The following is a 21,089-nucleotide window of genomic DNA, read 5'->3' as shown; positions in this document are numbered from 1 at the left end:
CAGATATTTAACCGGAGCCCGACCAGTTGTGTAACCGAAGCACACAAGTTGTGTAACCGGACCCCGACCAGTTGTGTAGTCGCAAGCCTAGCATGAACGAACCGAACAAAAAACATCTGAAGCACAACCATGCACAAACCGAAGCCCGACCATGCACAACCCTTAGCCCTAGTGACACCCCCGGAGCCCGACCAGTTAAGTAACCGGAGCCCGACCAGTTATTTAACCGGAGCCCGACCAGTTATTTAACCGGAGCCCGACCAGTTGTGTAACCAGAGCCTGACCAGTTGTGTAACCAGACCCCGACCAGTTGTGTAACCAGACCCCGACCAGTTGTGTAACCAGACCCCGACCAGTTGTGTAACCAGACCCCGACCAGTTGTGTAACCAGACCCCGACCAGTTGTGTAACCAGACCCCGACCAGTTGTGTAACCAGACCCCGACCAGTTGTGTAACCAGACCCCGACCAGTTGTGTAACCAGACCCCGACTAGTTGTGTAACCAGACCCCGACCAGTTGTGTAACCAGACCCCGACCAGTTGTGTAACTACAAACCTAGCATAAATGAACCAAACAAACAATTCAAAACAAACAACATTAAACAAAAAACATCTGAAGCACAACCATGCACAAACCGAAGCCCGACCATGCACAACCCTTAGCCCAAGTGACACCCCCGGAGCCCGACCAGTTAAGTAACCGGAGCCCGACCAGTTATTTAACCGGAGCCCGACCAGTTATTTAACCGGAGCCCGACCAGTTGTGTAACCGAAGCCCCACCAGTTGTGTAACCGGACCCCGACCAGTTGTGTAACCGCAAGCCTAGCATGAACGAACCGAACAAAAAACCTCTGAAGCACAACCATGCACGAACCGAAGCCCGACCATGCACAACCCACAGGCCGAGTGACACCCCTGGAGCTCGACCAGTTGTGTAACCGGAGCCCGACCAGTTGAGTAACCGGAGCCCGACCAGTTGAGTAACCAGAGCCCGACCAGTTGAGTAACCGCAAGCCTAGCATGAACGAACCGAACAAAAAACATCTGAAGCACAACAATGCACGAACCGAAGCCCGACCATGCACAACCCTTAGCCCAAGTGACACCCCCGGAGCCCGACCAGTTATTTAACCGGAGCCCGACCAGTTGTGTAACCGAAGCCCCACAAGTTGTGTAACCGGACCCCGACCAGTTGTGTAACCGCAAGCCTAGCATGAACGAACCGACCAAAAAACCTCTGTAGCACAACCATGCACGAATCAAAGCCCGACCATGCACAACCCACAGCCCAAGTGACACCCCCGGAGCCCGACCAGTTATTTAACCAGAGCCCGACCAGTTGTGTAACCGAAGCACACAAGTTGTGTAACCGGACCCCGACCAGTTGTGTAACCGCAAGCCTAGCATGAACGAACCGAACAAAAAACATCTGAAGCACAACCATGCACAACCCAAAGCCCGAGTGACACCCCTGGAGCTCGACCAGTTGCGTAACTGGAGCCCGACCAGTTGAGTAACCGGAGCCCGACCAGTTGAGTAACCAGAGCCCGACCAGTTGAGTAACCGCAAGCCTAGCATGAACGAACCGAACAAAAAACATCTGTAGCACAACCATGCACAAACCGAAGCCCGACCATGCACAACCCTTAGCCCAAGTGACACCCCCGGAGCCCGACCAGTTAAGTAACCGGAGCCCGACCAGTTATTTAACCGGAGCCCGACCAGTTATTTAACCGGAGCCCGACCAGTTGTGTAACCGAAGCCCCACCAGTTGTGTAACCGGACCCCGACCAGTTGTGTAACCGCAAGCCTAGTATGTACGAACCGAACAAAAAACCTCTGAAGCACAACCATGCACGAACCGAAGCCCGACCATGCACAACCCACAGGCCGAGTGACACCCCTGGAGCTCGACCAGTTGTGTAACTGGAGCCCGACCAGCTGAGTAACCGGAGCCCGACCAGTTGAGTAACCAGAGCCCGACCAGTTGAGTAACCGCAAGCCTAGCATGAACGAACCGAACAAAAAACATCTGTAGCACAACCATGCACGAATCAAAGCCCGACCATGCACAATCCACAGCCCAAGTGACACCCCCGGAGCCCCACCAGTTGTGTAACCGGACCCCGACCAGTTGTGTAACCGCAAGCCTAGCATGAACGAACCGAACAAAAAACCACTGTAGCACAACCATGCACGAATCAAAGCCCGACCATGCACAACCCACAGCCCAAGTGACACCCCCGGAGCCCGACCAGTTATTTAACCGGAGCCCGACCAGTTGTGTAACCGAAGCCCCACAAGTTGTGTAACCGGACCCCGACCAGTTGTGTAACCGCAAGCCTAGCATGAACGAACCGAACAAAAAACATCTGAAGCACAACCATGCACAACCCAAAGCCCGAGTGACACCCCTGGAGCTCGACCAGTTGTGTAACCGGGGCCCGACCAGTTGAGTAACCGGAGCCCGACCAGTTGAGTAACCGCAAGCCTTGCATGAGCGAACCGAACAAAAAACATCTGAAGCACAACAATGCACGGACCGAAGCCCGACCATGCACAACCCACAGCCCAAGTGACACCCCCGGAGCCCGACCATGCACAACCCACAGCCCAAGTGACACCCCCGGAGCCCGACCAGTTGAGTAACCGGAGCCCGACCAGTTGTGTAACCGGAGCCCGACCAGTTATTTAACCGGAGCCCGACCAGTTGTGTAACTGAAGCCTCACCAGTTGTGTAACCAGACCCCGACCAGTTGTGTAACCGCAAGCCTAGCAAGTATCACATGAGGCATAGCAATACACAACACAACTACCAAATCATCAACATTAGCTTGGAGTCAGAATCCACCAATCACTGACAGTTGTACAACAAGTGGGAGCGGCAGTAAAAAAGCAAACCAAACCCTGGGAATAATCACGCGTACCTTTACCTTCAAGGAAAAGAAAGTAGACCTTCAATTATATAAGTTTCTGGTGCGCCCCCACATGAATTAGTGCATCCAGGCATGGAGACATCACCTTCAGAAAGATATAGCTTCTCTGGAGCCATGTCTTACCAGAGCTATGGAGCTGTGTCTTACGACAAAAATCATACCAGAGCTTATTTTTCTCTCGTATCAGGAACGGTTGAGGGCCACAGGGCTAACAACACCACAAACCAGGCATGACAGAGGGGGACTTCATAGAAACCTTTAAAATACTAAACAATTTGGAGGATGTCGATCAGGACAATGTCTTGAAAAGGTCAGATGTTACACGAACAACGACCAACGGGTTCAAACTCAACAAGGAGATCCTTTTTCACCCGTAGGGTTGTAAACCCGTGGAACCAACTACCCGCCCAAGCCGTAAACGCCAAAAGCCTGCTGGGTTTTAAAATACAGCTGGAAAAGATCATCAGGGCAAATGGGGGAGACCTCTGACAAGCCGCCGGCTTACTGCCCTCATCGAGGCCACTAGTGTTAGTGGCCCTCAGGTAAATTCAGTTCCTGGAGGGGCGTCCCCGCTCGCTGGAGGATTGTATACAGAACTGTCGCTAAAATTAAAGCTAAAATTAAACTATTAAAATTAAACTAAGCCTAAACTAAAGCTTATAATTAAACTATTAACTTGATGAAATAATATTATACGCGAGAATAATTCTGAATACGCACTGCGATCAAATTGACGAATGAGGCTTTGAGTCGGGCGGCGGCGTAGGGGAGCCTGGCCTGAGGACAGGCAACTGTAAATGCTTCACCCTCCACATACTTCAAGTGCAAATAATTGCCAACAGAACCTAAATACCGAACCTACTATACGCCTAATTAAACATAGAATATAACATTAATTTATACACGATAAAAACTATTTTTAATACAGAGTATATGAAAGTCGATAATAAATGCGTCTTGGGAGGTGCAGGTGAGGGGGGTCGACCGCCGCGTTAACGAGTCTAGCCTGACGACGGGGTGGTTTAACACTACGGAGAAGTGTATTCTACATAATATCATACCTATATAATGTTGGCAAATCATGAACCTCAAAATCTTCCACAATATCCGAGAGAGGACGGACTATTTAGCATTAGTGGAGTAAAACATTTGAATACTACAGAACCCGGATGAAAAAAAAATACGGAAACAATGATCCTCGGAGACATTACAAACACTATTGGTATAATAGCGAACAAATGTATAATGCATTTAAGCATTGTAGGTGGAGGTAGACTATATATTCATGCGTACCTCCCAAGTGTTCAGATATATTAGGAAAAAAAATTGATCAGCCTTACCTACACGGAGCGACATACTCACGCCCCCGCTGTTTCCTGACGACTGACCGGGTCATCCTCGATGACCCGTAACCGTCCAACCAACCCAGAGACCCCCTGCCTAAAATTATTTGAACGCCATATTAATTAATTTAAAATTCCAAACGTATAGCACCAGGAGTGTGTAAATTAATATTTATATGCACTATAGGCCTTTCTAAAGTAATTTATAGATCTGAATATCATATATTGTCTAACAAACGAATTATTTAAGTTAAATTTTAATTATGCTAGATACACGTCTCATCGCACACAGGAAGATTAGTCAGCCGATTTTTTTGATTTTTTTATTTATATATATAAAAAGAGTTCTTAAATTCTTGTAAAGCCACTAGCATGCATAGCGTTTAGAGCAGGTTCTTAATCGTAATGTTTTCCTCGGAAAACGACCCGCCAAATCGTTTAACAACCTATTCTCTGCCGGGTGAACAGTTAAGGATTGTCGCCCGGTCAATCCTTCCCGGCCGGCAGGTCAAAGCGCTGGCGAAAAGCCGGGCGCGTGCTTTACCACTGCGCCACAGGGACTGCTCCGTGGCGTAGTGGAATTTTGAAGCCTGACTAACCTACCCAAGATTAACCATGTAATGTATCAATTATACAATGTATGTATGTGATGTAACTATATAACCTGAGCTTGTAAAAGCACCTTAATCACCTTCAGTGATTAAGTGCTTAATTGCACACTAGTTTCTCTATCACCTATCTCACCCTGTCAGAGTAAAAGAGACAAATGTATGTGAATGCATGTGTGTGTATATATGTATGTATATGTGTGTGTGTGTGTGTGTGTGTATGTATATGTATGTGTATAAAGTATATATGGAAGCTGATCAGAATTACATTTCACCTTTGTAAATGCACATTAATGACACTATGTAAAAGACACATCGAACACTTTATGTAGGGCATACGTAAATCTGTGTATCTATGTATTTACGTATGTAGGTTAGCTTAGCATTTTAAAAGTACCAAATCACCCTCTGTGGTTGAGTGTTCAATAAACCCTTGAACTATACGTTTAACACATCTCTAACCCTGTCCATGGAGGACAGAAGAAAATGTATATATGCTAACTAGCATTGTAACTGTGTAGCCACGTCTGTGGTAGAAAATAATATAAAAAAAACCTAGCTCAACCCAACCTAACGTAACCCAAATCAAACCAATCTAATCCAACCGAGCCCAATGCAGTCTAACCTTAATAACATAACCTAATACAGCCTAGCATAACAATACATCCGGTTTTAAAACATAAAATGAGTTTAGCCGAATCGTCTCGTGTCCGAAACGACCATTTCCCGACCAGTTGTGTAACCAGAGCCACAGACCAGTGTGTTCCCACAGGCCTAGCAAACAAACACCTCACCTAACTAGACGAACACCCTCCTAACTCTACCGAGCATACCAAGAGCCCTACCAAAGTAGGGAGGGTCCACAGACGAGAACGTGGTTGTAAGCATAGGTCCACAGGCATGGGCTCCAGTGCCCATCATCTGGGTTGGAGGGCAACAGTGCATCCCTTTGCTCAGAGAGTATAATGCAGCTAACACAGCCGTGCCTTCAATATGCAAACTTTTCAGGATTATTTTATTAGCTAAGATTTAGCTGAATTTACCAGAGGGTCACTATCTCTCAGTGAGGATAGGAAGCCGACGGCTTATCAAATGTCCCCTATTTACCCTGGTGATTTTATCGAGCAATGTTTTATCATTTACGGCTTCGTCGGGTAGGTGGTTCTATAGTTTCCCCTGAATTTACTCTAGGGTGGCCCTCGGGTAAATTCGGGTATCTCTCTCTCTCTAGTGGTCTCGACGAGGACAAGAAAGTTATCTGGCTTGTCGAAGGTTCCTCCCATTTGTTTTCGGGATTTTATCGAGCAATAAGTTGGCATTTACGGCTTCGGCGGGTATGCGTTTCCACAACTTTATAATTCAATGGGTGAAAACAAATATTTTCCATCCTTCAGTGTGGCTTGTTGAGCTGGAAACCGTTGCTCCTTGTTGGTCTTACATCTAGCCTTTTGAAGAAGTGTTCTGGGTCAATATCTTCCAAATTGTTCAGTAATTTAAATGTTTTACCGAGAGCAGCCCTGTCATGTCTGGTCCTTGTGGCCCTCAACCGTCCCTGGTATGAAAGTCGACTTAGTTCGGGAAAGATTTTAGTCGCTCGGTGTTGAACTTTCTCCAAAGCAATATGTCTTTCTGAAGATGAGGACTCAATGTGTGGATATAATAATCCAAGTGGAAGCACACCAGAGATTTATACAGTTGTATAACTACCTTTTCCTTCGTCAAAATTTCGTTTGACTATTCCAAAGGATTTGGTTTGCTGTTATAACTGCAGCTTCCACTTGTTGTACAACTATCAGTGATTGGTGGATTCTGACTCCAAGATAACGTTGATGATTTGGTAGTTGTGCATTGTTATGCCCCCACATGGGTGAAAAAAAATCTGTTTTCTGTCCTAAGTTGTGGCTTGTTTAACCTGAAATCGTTGTTCGTTTGTGATTGATTGATGAAGATTAAGCCACCCATGAGGTGGCACGGGCATGAATAGCCAGTAAGTGGAAGATTTTTTGGGAGTGAATGTGATCTTTGGTCGCGAAAGGATACACTGATGATTGATTGATACATATTAAGCCACCCAAAAGGTGGCACGAGCATGAATAGCCCGTAAGTGGTGGCCCTTTGGAGCCATTACCAGTACCAATAGCTGGTACTGGGGATGTGTGGATGGATGAGATCTTCATGGTCGCTCGCAGTGTATGACCCGCAGGAGGTTTGGTCGCCAGGTTGCAGTTTAATGTACAAAGCGACGCTTTATACATGAACAGAGCAACGTCGGTAGTTTGGTACACTCAGGATCGTCGTCCTTTTCGAGGAATTGCATTTATCCGTCTGGGAATTTCCGGTGGAATTCTGGGTCGTGGTATTCTCTTTTTCAGTATTGTGAGATCAGTGTAATAGTTCATGGTGTGGGCGTGGACATACATGGGGTGCGGGTCTTTGTTCTGGCTGATTATCTTGTTACATCTGAGGGCCAATTTGTCGTCTGGCATGCGCGTTGCCATTGAAATTGAAATTGAAATAAGTTTATTGAGGTAAAATACACACAAAGGGATGAGGTAGCTCAAGCTATTCTCACCCCGTTCAGTACATCGTGTTAATACATACATAGACACACATCACAAACAATAAACATATTACCAAACATTCTGAGAGATAAACATCTACATTTCCTCCTTTACACAAGCAATGGCGTTGCCATTGACCTCGCTGGGCGGAATGAACAGCACATGGCAAGTATTTTTGTTTTCGTCGTCGTCGGTCACAAGGTCGTTCTCGTCGACGTCGGTGGCGGCTCCGGAGAGCCTCTTGGTGTCGGTAGTGGGAGTTTCAGGTGGTCCGTTGTCGTCTTTGAATGTGGTGTCTTCGTTGTCAGGGGCAGCCAGGGTGGGCGGCGTCCCTGTTACCGGACTGGTTGTGGGTCGTCTTGCGGGGTCGGACGCCGGGCCGGCCACAGGTGGAGGAAGGGGAAGGGAACTATGATGGGGGAAAGCGCCAAGCCATTACGACTATATAGCACTTGGAAGGGGTCAGGATAAGGATTTGGGAGCCAGTTGGAGGAGCTGGGAGAAGGTCGCCTGGTACCGTCACCGTCGGAAGTCCATTTGCGGTGAGCAGCCTGTTGATGGTGTGAACGTATAGGTTGACGTCGATCCCTACGTCGTTGCCTGCCAATTTGTCGGCGAGGTGTAGAAGTATCGGCAGGAGGATGGTGTTGGTGGTAACTGCAGGCTTGGGTCGTGGTTGTGAGGAGTTCGTAGGTGAGGGACCAAGCAGTGGTGAGGTAGCAGCAGCTTCGACAGTGTTCTCGTGCAAGACCGGGAAAGCGGACGTAGGCGGTTTGGCTAGGTGAGTTGTGGTGGTGCTTACCATCATCTTTTTTTATTTCCTCCTGCCGGTAGAGACAGTCAGGTGAAACTGCAGTGTGTGGGCCACTGCAGAGTAGGCAGTGTCGGCGGGAGGAAGTGCAGGCTGATGTAGTGATGCTCCTGGGCACAGATACTGCATTTCTGCACTTGCTCGGTGCACTTACTGGTGTAGTGGGAGTACCGGTAGCACTTGAAGCACTGGCGGAGCTCCGTGTATCGTTCCTTGGTCATGTGGGCAGGTAGAATCGTAATTCCGGCGCACTTAAGGCCGTGTTCTTTAGCGTGGATCGCTGCGATGACCGTGCTGAAGGTCACTTTCAGTGTGCGTCTGCGGGTGTTGTTGGTGCTGATCCTGGCCACTACCGCGGTCAGCGTCGGGTTCAGGGAATTGATGCTGACGAGGATGTCGTCGTCGCTGCGGTCAGAGATCCATGCGCTGATGTGTCTGGTAAACACAGTCGTGTCCGTCAGGTAGCGTCGTGGAGGAGTGAGGGTGAGGCCGGCGTCAAGCAGGGTGGTCATGGTGGAGGCGGCGAATAGCTTCTCCGAGTGCGTTGTCGCTGGAGACAACGCACTCGGACACAAGAGAGACAACTTTAGGATGGCTAGAGGACTTAGCCTTGGAGCTTCGATACTGCATTGTTGTTGTTTTAGATTCAGCTACTCGGAACAAAAGTTCCGAGTAGCACGGGCTATGGTGAGCCCGTAGTGGACTGACCTGGCAGAGGAGCGGGTCTCTCCATACTGCGTGCTGTGCTCGCATTTAAATCGTCGTTCTGTGGCTGCTATTGCGGGGTGCTTGTTTGTGTTACATCTGATAAATAATCATTGAGTTGCTTAACATTAATAGCACAAATTAGCCCAACTTGCTTTTAAATTAGCCCAAAAAAGTAGCAAGTAGCGAAATAAAAAATTTGGGAGCGCGAGGCTCTCAAAAGTAGCCCAATTCGCTACTTGTAGCCCAATCTGGCAACCCTGGCCTGGGTTCGTATCCTGGCCGGGGAGGATTGACTGGGCGCCAGTTGTTAACTGTAGCCTCTATTCACCACCCAGCAGTGAACGGGTACCTGGTCGTTAAACGATTTGGCGGGTCGTATTCCAGGGAAAAATTAGAATTAAGGACCTGCCCGAAACGCTATGCGTGCTAGTAGCTGTACAAGCACGCATAGGCAACGTGCGTGTACAAGCACGCATAGGCAACGTGCGTGTACAAGCACGCATAGGCAACGTGCGTGTACAAGCGCACGTAAGAACTCTTGTATATATATAAATAAAAATATATAACATACAAAAAAAGTATAGATATAAATATTAGTAACCTATCTATTAGCATTATTACTTTACATTTAGGCTTTGTTGTTAGATTTTTTAGGCGTCTACTAATCATGACTCACAGAGCCTAGTCACATCATAATTTATATTGTATAGTTAAGCAGATATATGGTACCTTAGTGTAGATTTTCTTGACTATGAACTCCGGCACTTAACAGCAAGTGATAATTTTCACTTCACTTAGACAGTTTATATATCTTTCTACAATGTGCCAGATCTTCGAACTCAAATTGTTAAGTAATATTTTAGTGCCATCGGCAGATTTATTAATTTACGCATTAATCAGGAAGATTAGGTAGCAACACTAGTCACCACAACTAGACAACCCCAGTGGCTAGTAACTAGCCTAGTTACTAGTGGTGGCTAGTAACACTAGCCACCACATGATGACAACAACACTAAACAACGGTGGCTAGCAACACTAGCCAACACATGACAACACTAGACAACAACGGTAGCTAGCAACACTAGCCAACACATGACAACACTAGACAACAACGGTAGCTAGCAACACTAGCCAACACATGACAACACTAGACAACAACGGTAGCTAGCAACACTAGCCAACACATGACAACACTAGACAACAACGGTGGCTAGCAACACTAGCCAACACATGACAACAACGGTAGCTAGCAACACTAGCCAACACATGACAACACTAGACAACAACGGTGGCTAGCAACACTAGCCAACACATGACAACACTAGACAACAACGGTGGCTAGCAACACTAGCCAGGGATAGGATGATGACTACCAGGAGAGAACTCGGGATTCCCAAGGATCAGCTCCGACCATCCTAGTGTTTTTACAGTAAATTCTGGCCCCAGTCCAGGTGGTGTGTTGTGTTCTAGTGGTGGCGTTGTGTTGTGTTATGGTTATAGTGTTGTGGTTGTGGTGCTCTTACTTTAGCCTCTTGGAAGAGTCTAAAGCTGCCCTTTCTCTTGGGTCTAAACCTGCCCCCCTCCTCTTGGGTCTAAACATGCCCCCCTCCTCTTGGGTCTAAACCTGCCCCCCTCCTCTTGGGTCTAAACATGCCCCCCTCCTCTTGGGTCTAAACCTGCCCCCCTCCTCTTGGGTCTAAACATGCCCCCCTCCTCTTGGGTCTAAACATGCCCCCCCTCCTCTTGGGTCTAAAAATGCCCCCTCCTCTTGGGTCTAAACATGCCCCCTCCTCTTGGGTCTAAACATGCCCCCCTCCTCTTGGGTCTAAACATGCCCCCTCCTCTTGGGTCTAAACATGCCCCCCTCCTCTTGGGTCTAAACATGCCCCCCTCCTCTTGGGTCTAAACATGCCCCCCCCCTCTTGGGTCTAAACATGCCCCCCTCCTCTTGGGTCTAAACATGCCCCCCTCCTCTTGGGTCTAAACATGCCCCCCTCCTCTTGGGTCTAAACATGCCCCCCTCCTCTTGGGTCTAAACATGCCCCCCTCCTCTTGGGTCTAAACATGCCCCCTCCTCTTGGGTCTAAACATGCCCCCCTCCTCTTGGGTCTAAACATGCCCCCTCCTCTTGGGTCTAAACATGCCCCCTCCTCTTGGGTCTAAACATGCCCCCCTCCTCTTGGGTCTAAACATGCCCCCCTCCTCTTGGGTCTAAACATGCCCCCTCCTCTTGGGTCTAAACATGCCCCCCTCCTCTTGGGTCTAAACATGCCCCCCTCCTCTTGGGTCTAAACATGCCCCCTCCTCTTGGGTCTAAACATGCCCCCCTCCTCTTGGGTCTAAACATGCCCCCTCCTCTTGGGTCTAAACATGCCCCCTCCTCTTGGGTCTAAACATGCCCCCCTCCTCTTGGGTCTAAACATGCCCCCTCCTCTTGGGTCTAAACATGCCCCCCTCCTCTTGGGTCTAAACATGCCCCCCTCCTCTTGGGTCTAAACATGCCCCCTCCTCTTGGGTCTAAACATGCCCCCCTCCTCTTGGGTCTAAACATGCCCCCTCCTCTTGGGTCTAAACATGCCCCCTCCTCTTGGGTCTAAACATGCCCCCCTCCTCTTGGGTCTAAACATGCCCCCTCCTCTTGGGTCTAAACATGCCCCCCTCCTCTTGGGTCTAAAGCTGCCCACTCCTCTTGAATGATACTCTTTTTCATCTTTTTTACCTTGACTTCTATCTCAAGTGTGTGTGAAATTATACAGAAAACAAATCACAAAAGCGGGGCTGAAAACATAGCCTAACCCACACACATATAACATGAAAGTAACATCGTTACTTTCCATATGTGTTGATTGGGTTTTTGTATGTATAATTAATACATTTCTTTAGATATACTGAGTTGTAATTTTCTTTCTTACGGATCAAAATAGCCGCCATCTTTTTTTTTAAATTTAAACTCCTTGGATTCATAACGGACATCATTTTCCACGTGGAGATTTCACCTTGAACTCGTAGTCGCCATAACTGATGGAGTTTAGATTAGAGGTCCAAGGACTCGTTATCTCCTGAGTCAGATAAGTGCGTCCTCAGGAAGAGGAAAGGTTACCGCAAGTGATATTACGAAGTGTTAAGTGGTTCTTAGCGTCTGAGGCTTACACATAGAGATCACACTAACGTGATGCATCAAATGAACAAATCTATTGACATAGCTCGGGTGCAGGGGAGAGTTGTGTAAAATCCTGGTTTGTGCCTCGGAGAGGCTACGGGATCCGCGATACCAGGTTTTCTTCCACAAATTTTAAAAATGTTTGCATTTGGCTTTAAACACCATACACTAGAATATGAAGGGACGACGACGTTTCGGTCCATCCTGGACCATTCTCAAGTCGATTGTGTGAGAATGGTCGACGAATGGCCACACAATCGACTTGAGAATGGTCCAGGACGGACCGAAACGTCGCCGTCCCTTCATTTTCTAGTGTGTGGATTGGTTAACATATTTCAGCCACGTTATTGTGACTCATCATCTGCAAAAATGGTAGACTTACGCTTGTTCTTGCTAGTTAAGATCGGATTCAACATGTAAATAGGCTAAATGATACGATCTGGTTAAAGTTGGATGAGCAAAAGCATCTTCCTACAATTTGAGAGGGCAATCATTGTTATTCGCGATTTGAGAACTAACCCAGAAACATCTTAAAAACCTTCAAAGATAAGAAAAAAAATCAATTTGTCAAACAAAGCCTCGTCACGGGAATCTTACAAACTCTTACGCTAGTGCAAAATACGCCATGTTTATTTTGGCGCGCGCCAAGACTTTTATGGGAGCGGATGTGTCTCAGGAGTGTAAAAACACATGATGTAACAAAGGCAGATAACAATACTCGCCTTGGTTAATATGCCGGCGGCAGACGTTGAACACCGGGCCATGGGATTCCCGCTGCCCGGCCTCTGCTAATATATGCGAGTCTACCAGGCCACGTTCTTCCCCAGGGGGGAGCTTTTTGCACCACATATATATGCTTCAATACAGGTTTAAGTCCACGCATAACCTGTATGGATATTTTGCGATCATGTATGCATTTTGAGCCCCATATGCCATAACAGGCGATCTGTGCTACTGTTTCTATTACACCCACACGTAAAAATAATAATAATCTCTATCACTATTTTCTTACCATTCCATATTTTTTTTTTTTTTTTTTTGAGATATATACAGGAGTTGTTACATTCTTGTACAGCCACTAGTACGCGTAGCGTTTCGGGCAAGTCCTTAATCCTATGGTCCCTGGAATACGATCCCCTGCCGCGAAGAATCGTTTTTTCATCCAAGTACACATTTTACTGTTGCGTTAAACAGAGGCTACAGTTAAGGAATTGCGCCCAGTAAATCCTCCCCGGCCAGGATACGAACCCATGACATAGCGCTCGCGGAACGCCAGGCGAGTGTCTTACCACTACACCACGGAGACTGCGGATATTGGACTACTAGTCTACTGCCACTGCGTGGTATAATTGCAATGGTAGTGATTTGGTTATTGTTCTTATTCCTGCTACTGTTCTTTGGAGTTGGGTTCCTTCTCGACTCATAATCGGGAATCCCGGGTTCGAATACCGAGCGGGACAGAAATGGTTGGGCACGGCTCCCTTCACCTAGCAGTAAATAGGTACCCGGGAGTTAGTCAACTGTTTTGAGTTGCATTCTGAGGAGGGTCAGTAGTTCGACCTTGAGGGGGACCTCGATACAAGTCTGCCTGTCCCCCGACAAAACGAATTATTATTCGTTTTAATTCGAATCTTTATTATGGACACAGGGGTTTGATTAGCTAGGTTTAGTAATTCATTCACTTTGAATATCCACCTTGTTCGTGAATGTGATTGGTTGTTCACGTGAAGTGAACAACGCTCCCGAGTAGTTTGACCTCAAGAGTTAACGTACGATTTAAGGGTAATTGGGGAGAAGCAGAGACGGCGAGAAGAAAGCTATCAAGATCGTACGAGGCTTATATACACAGAGAGGTGTACTCTGCTTCTTGGTCTGCATGTAAATTCTTAATGATCTTAATTCTTATACCGTTGTTTCAGACGTGTTTGATTGGTCGACCAAAGTTACTGAGGAGAGAGGACCTGGCTGGCGACGGGGCCCGGGCGGGGAACACTGATACTACTCATGATAACTCTTGACTCCTTGATAAGTGATGGAGCACTGTTTGCAGGTGGTTGGTGCACCAGCACCTCCCTCCACCTGCACCACCACCTGCACGGGACGCTCCAGGCTCTCAGTCGGTATTCACCAAGATGTTTAAGTCTCTGCGTACGAAACCTGTATATTTTCCCTCAATCATAGCGACTTAGGCTGTATTTATTAAACAGTTTACGAGGCTCGAAACTTTGCAACCAAAGTTTATTAACTATAAAAACCTCGTAGCTCTGCAAAGCTCGTGAACTGTTTCAGAAATGTAAACTAAGCCTTCATGACTAAGGAAAGATACACAGGTTTCGGAATTGGACACTTAAAAGCTTGATAGATCCTTGTCCAGGTTGGTGAGGCTGCTTGACCTGGCCTTCACACCAGGAACGTGGCCTCACCAAGGCCGCTCACAGCTTACATACTTAACGCCAAAAATGTATGTACAAAAACGGTTCGCGAAATTGACATTACGTCCCGTTTTTTGTTCGTGAGTTCTCTGGTTGGTTAGGTTAGGGCATGTTAGTGCGACACGTTCTTGACCGAAACGTTGTTGGTCTATTTTGGACCAACATCAGTAACGACCATTATCAGGTCTGATATGGTCTAAGACCATATAAGACCATCTCCCAGACATCCTCATTTTCCTAGCTCTAATGTATCTGTTCACTTATTCACACGAATAATAAGAACAGAGGGGGTAGAAATAGCCTAAGCTACTCTATCCCTTTGAGATGCATTTCTTTCTTGTCTCAATAAACATGAACTTGAACTTAATAAGAACAACGACCTTTTTATTGAATGATATGTACTGTTTTAACACCGGCTGGTGACTCGCATTGCTATGTAGCTGAGCCTAACATTTTAAAACCACTACGATCACCTTCTGTGGTTGTTCAATAAATGACAAATCTTTCACCCTGTCCATGGAGGACAGAAGAAAATGTATATATGCTGGTTACCATTGTAAATGTGTGGCCACGTCTGTGGTAGAAAATAATAATAATTGCTGTTGTCGGCAGATGTGGTGGCAGGGCCGGAGGAGACCTACCTGACGACCGGAGGGGACTACGGCAGGTTCCCGCGGGGATCTGAGGCCCTGGGCAGACCCCCCGTCACCCACACCCTCAACACCCGCTTCACACATCACCTGGCGGCTGCCGGCATGTTCAGGAACCATTCCCTCAACCAGTAGCAGCTGGGGGGCGTCTCCTCCCTCGTCCCAAGAACAATAGGCTTCAAAACCCTGAGACAAGCGTGGGCACCTCTACTACACCTCCTGACAGCGATGAATACCTCCTGACAGCGGTGAACAACACCTGACAGCGGTGAACACCTCCTGACAGCGGTGAACACCACCAGAACACACACACAGTGAAGGCGTTCACCATTAAACACAAGCAGGAGCCGACAGACCGACTCACTAGGCTACTAGGTAGCGAGAGATGCTTGTAGAAATGCAAATCATTAAATTATACAAAACAACAACTAGACGATAACTAAGAAAATAATAATAATAATAATAATAATAATAATAATAATAATAATAATAATAATAATAATAATTATTATACAGTAATACTTCCATTATAAATAAAACTTTGATACTCTGCCTTTCGTAATATTATGTAACCTGGAGTTAGAATGGGGTCACCCAAATTCACCTGAGGACTTTTTTTTTATTACTATTATTATTTCTACCACAGACGTGGCCACACAGTTACAATGCTAACCAGCATATATACATTTTCTTCTGTCCTCCATGGACAGGGTTAGAGATGTGTTAAACATATAGTTCAAAGGTTTATTGAACAATCAACCACACAAGGTGATTCGATGCTTTTAAAATGCTAAGCTAACCTACATACGTAAATACATAGATACACAGATTTACGTATGCCCTACATAAAGTGTTCGATGTGTCATTAATGTGCATTTAACTTAGGCTCTGTGGGGGGGTCACCATGGATGTAAATATGCAGAGCACGGCCTGATATCCTCGCTGGCAACTTCGACTTCAGGGGGGCCAGATTCACGAAGCAGTTACGCTACCACTTACGAACCTGTACATCATTTCTCAATCTTTGGCGGCTTTGTTTACAATTATTAAGCAGTTAATGAGCTCCGAAGCACCAGGAGGCTGTTTATAACAATAGCAACAGTTGATTGGCAAGTTTTCATGCTTTTAAACTGTTTAATAAATGTAACCAAAGCCGTCAAAGATTGAGGAAAGATGTACATGTTCGTAAGTACTTGCGTAACTGCTTCGTGAATCTGGCCCCAGAATCTGATTATCACCTGAGGTAGTAAAGTTATAGACTTAGGAGTAATGAGGTGATTCACCTACGTCTTAATGAGTAACAGGATTGTGTCTCACTTATTTTGGTTCCCCTCCTGCTGATAGGTTCCCATCAAACATACGACGAAATTACGACGTTCGAACAAGTGTTAACACCTAACAAGTTGTAACAACGTTCTAATACGTCATGTAAACGTTATAACAAGACGTAACAACTTTATTACAAGTTGTAATAAGCAAAAAATTGGGACAGTTATGTTATGTGTTTCTAGAGTTGTGCTTGGCGAGTGGGTCTTGTACTATTTCTGCCTGCAGGATCGCGCTCTTAGCTCTTGGACCCCGCCTTTTCTGACCGTCGGTTGACTCTAAACCTATTTTGTCCTATAAATGTCTGCTCTAGGTTGGGGGGGGGGGAGTGGGAGGGTAGGGAGACGGGTGAGAAGGGGGGTAAATGGAGGAGATGAGAGGAGAAGAGAAGGAGAGAGGGGGGAAAAGAACAGGGGGTGGAATGGGTGATGAGGGAGAGACAAACTAACCCAGGCACCGCCAGGTAACCCCAGCTAGTATATAATGTTTAATATATAAACATTTCCTACTACCTACGATAAGCTTCCAGGACTTCCCCGGGAAAGAATTAAGACGCAGATCGCTAGGAAACTAGTGAATGCATCTCAAGATTACTCTCAAATCTTCTGTATAGCTTTTTCGTTCTATGGTGTGATTTGATTACGTTATATGTGGGGTTTCCGGCTGGAAAGTGTGGAAGATTACTCTTTGCAAGTAGCCTTTCGACAGGCTTCAGCTCAAAGATAGGAATACAATTATAATTTATTAACGGTATTCAATAATATCCACCAGTTTATTGCGTCCTGGACAATGTCTGGGACAAAAGTATACTTGCTGGTGTAAGCTATTGTGGTGGTATTAATGATCTCTCCAGAGGTTGATGGGTCTGAAGCCTAACATCTAACCAATCGGAAAAAACACAATTATGAGGCTACATGGAGACATTTTAAAAAATTAATTTTTTTTACTAAAGTATGTTAGTTTCAAGTGAATGTCATAAAGCGTTCTAGAGACAATGAACGGATAACATGGGTGATGAACGTTTGAAAAAACGACAATTCAGCAAGACTAAATTGTAACGTATCTCTTCTAGGAATACTGTATTTAATAATTCACTTTCACACTCACTTTCTCATTCTCACTCTCTATCTCTCACACACACACACACACACACACACACACACACACACACACACACACACACACACACGAACGGCATTCAGAAACTTGTGTAAAGAATCATTCAGAACTTTGTATACCACATATGTCAGGCCAATCCTGGAGTATGCGGCCCCAGCATGGAGTCCATATCTAGTCAAGGATAAGACTAAACTGGAAAAGGTTCAAAGGTTTGCCACCAGACTAGTACCCGAGCTGAGAGGTATGAGCTACGAGGAGAGACTACGGGAATTAAACCTCACTTCGCTGGAAGACAGAAGAGTTAGGGGGGACATGATCACCACATTCAAGATTCTGAAGGGGATTGATAGGGTAGATAAAGACAGTCTATTTAACACAAGGGGAACACGCACAAGGGGACACAGGTGGAAACTGAGTGCCCAAATGAGCCACAGAGATATTAGAAAGAACTTTTTTAGTGTCAGAGTGGTTGACAAATGGAATGCATTAGGAAGTGATGTGGTGGAGGCTGACTCCATACACAGTTTCAAGTGTAGATATGACAGAGCCCGATAGGCTCAGGAATCTGTACACCTGTTGATTGACGGTTGAGAGGCGGGACCAAAGAGCCAGAGCTCAACCCCCGCAAACACAACTAGGTGAGTACAACTAGGTGAGTACACACACACACACACACACACACACACACACACACACACACACACACACACACACTCCGCTGAGTGCAATACGGTCCATACCAAAACGGCAAACTCTTCCCGCCAGCCTCGCTCACCTATCCCTCCCTAGGCTACTAACGGATGACTTCATAAACACATTCCAACAAGCGTAACCTCTAATCTCCAACATTCCCACTTGATACTGATGCCAGACAAGGTGCCCCGTATGTCCAGATTACATCACGTCCCGGGATTTATTGTTTTTCTTTGTGCTAGCGCGGATGACAGCAGTTGGGGCAAGTTACGGCTTGCCGGATGGCTCGGCAGACGACCGTATTTGGCTGAGATAGTGACCCAAGGGTTAGGTTATCCGGAGTTCGGATATGTTGGCTAAGATGCCGCCATGCTGGTGCCAAGTTTTGAACAGCTGTTTATAGTGAAAACTGTTCTTTAGTCGTTATTAATATACGGATGATGTAGATGAGAGTCTATTGAAGAAAATAAAAAAAAGTAAAAAGTTTGAATTGTTTTTATAATGTTGTAGAGAAAGTCTTGAAAATTTGTGGGAAGTTTAAGGGTTCCTGAATCGCCTTCAGCAAAATCAGTCACGCGTTACTTCATAACGTAGAAAGGAAGATTTTGGAGTAGTGATATGTCACGTCATGACTTAGAAAGGGAGCTTTTGGTGAAACGCATAATGTGGTGAAGGTAATCCAGTGCCTGGTACACCCATTAACCATCCCATCACCACCAGCATTTAGGGGCATAAAAACCTGTTCCAAATCATTGACTAGAATGTGAGCGCCTCTGACGTAAAGTGTTCATTTCTAGGAAGAGTCTGGCCCAAGTACGACTTGTGTATTACGAAGAATTTCTCCGCATATCCAGATAAACGAATTCTAGGTAACTAGCAAGAGTCAACCCATTTCATATGTTATTAGTATACTTAGGCTATTCACGTCATATTTAATTTGTTATACCCTTTGAATCGAGTATGAAGCCTGATGACTAATATATCATTATTATATGCAGCATTTTAAACTGTCGTGATGTTAACGACTAGGTTTCGTTCAGTTGGAAATTATCCTAGAGGTTTTATATATAAGTGTGTTTATGTATTATGCGTATACTCCAGTACCGGGGGGGGGGGGAGTCACGGAAGGGATGTGACGGGATGTAAAGAAAGAGGAAAGGATGGGATGGGGGGTTGAGGTGTCTGGAGGAGGGAAGGGGGCTGAAGGAGGGGGAGGAAAGGAGTATTGCTTTGAAGGGAGGGGGGATTGTTGCGGTGGGAGGGGGAGATTGTTTTGGAGGGAGGGGGGTTGTGGTGGAGGGAGAGGGGCTGCATCTCCCGCCAAAAGCACTGCGGGCGAGGGGTATTCCACTGGTGAGCCTCGTAAGAACGCGACCGGGAGGTGGGGGGTGTTCGAACTTTTCCTCACCCCCACCTTAATCATGGTCCCCAACCCTCAACGCACCCCCCGCCCCCACCCCCATCCCCTCCACACACACACACACACACACCCTGGACTCATGGTTGAGTGGACAGCGCTATGGGGTCGTAGTCCTAATGGCCCGGGTTCGATCCCCGGCGGAGGCGGAAACAAATTGGGTAAAGTTTCTTCCACTCTGATGCACCTGTTCACCTAGCAGTAAATAGGTACCTGGGGAGTTAGACAGCTGCTTCGGACTGCTTCCTGTGTGTATGTGTACTCACCTAGTTGGACTTGCGTGGAGGGGGGTTGAGCTTTGGCATTTTGGTCCCGATTGAACGCTTTGCCTGAGGAAGAGCGGCGAGGGGTATGGCGTGTGTGGAGAGGCGTCAGCTTTACATTAGGGGAAAAAGAAAGGTCCCCCAAAAAATAGATCGCCTGGGGTAACTGTAGACAGAAGTTCTCAAAGGAGGTGGGTGAGGAACTCATTAGGCAAACTAGAGACTCAAGAGTGTGTGTCTATGTCGCTCCAGTCTGGTCGAGTTGGGAGGGGCGAAGTCGTGTGAGACGGGGCCGGGTTCTGCGGATTCATGCGTAGTTGGCCGTGCATGTATGAGGGGGGGGGGGTGATCGTGAGTGGCTGTGTGGGGTCGTACGAGGCTCGTACACATGGTCGTATGACCATGCTGGGGCGACGCTGGCTGGGGTCAACCCGTCCCAGGACGGACGGACGGACGGACGGTTCCAGGCAGGATGGGGCGGCGCTCTCTATCCTGGCCCCAGCGAACCAACACGAGGACAGGTTGGGTTGGGGTCGGGTTGGATAGGTCCAGCACGCTTGTGAGGGGTGCGGCGGGGAGGTGCTAGTGCACTGTGAGGGGGCGGGGCGCGGGGGAGGGGCCAAGAAACACATTGTAATGATCATTGGTAATTGAAAACGTCAAGCTGAGGAGTCGAGGTGAAGCGTGAGGAGAATTTAGAGATGTGTGAGGGGGCTTACGTAAGGGAGGAGTGGAGGGGGGGGGGGTAAGTTAGGGAGGGGGGAGTGGTTGAGTGAGGGAGGGGGAGAGGGGTGAGTGAGGGAGGGGGAGAGGGGTGAGAGTGAGGGAGGGGGAAGAGGTGAGAGTGAGGGAGGGGGGAAGTGAAGGACAGTTTTGGGCACAGGGAAAGGGGTGGTGGGAGAGAAGGGGGGAGACGGGAGGGGGGAAGGTGTTGGGGGGAGGAAGGGAGAAATGGGGGAGTTGGAGGGGATTTGGGGTTGTGGGGGGGTTGAGAAGAGGGACAATCCCCCGGGGTTTCCCCACACACCGTACCAGTCCACCAGCACTCCCCCCCACCACCG

At 47.1% G+C, this 21,089-nt stretch overlaps 1 protein-coding gene across 2 annotated transcripts in view; it reads right to left on the bottom strand.

Annotated features, from left to right (window-relative positions):
- Positions 1-21,089, bottom strand: part of LOC123771681 (uncharacterized) — a 148,847-nt gene that overhangs the window by 23,144 nt on the left and 104,614 nt on the right. The window lies entirely within an intron of this gene.

The sequence above is a fragment of the Procambarus clarkii genome, chromosome 75 (assembly GCF_040958095.1).
Source record: "Procambarus clarkii isolate CNS0578487 chromosome 75, FALCON_Pclarkii_2.0, whole genome shotgun sequence".
NCBI classification, from domain to species: Eukaryota; Metazoa; Arthropoda; class Malacostraca; order Decapoda; family Cambaridae; genus Procambarus; species Procambarus clarkii.
The sequence above is the reverse complement of the archived record's forward strand: the minus strand, read 5'-3'. Positions and strand labels throughout refer to the sequence as shown.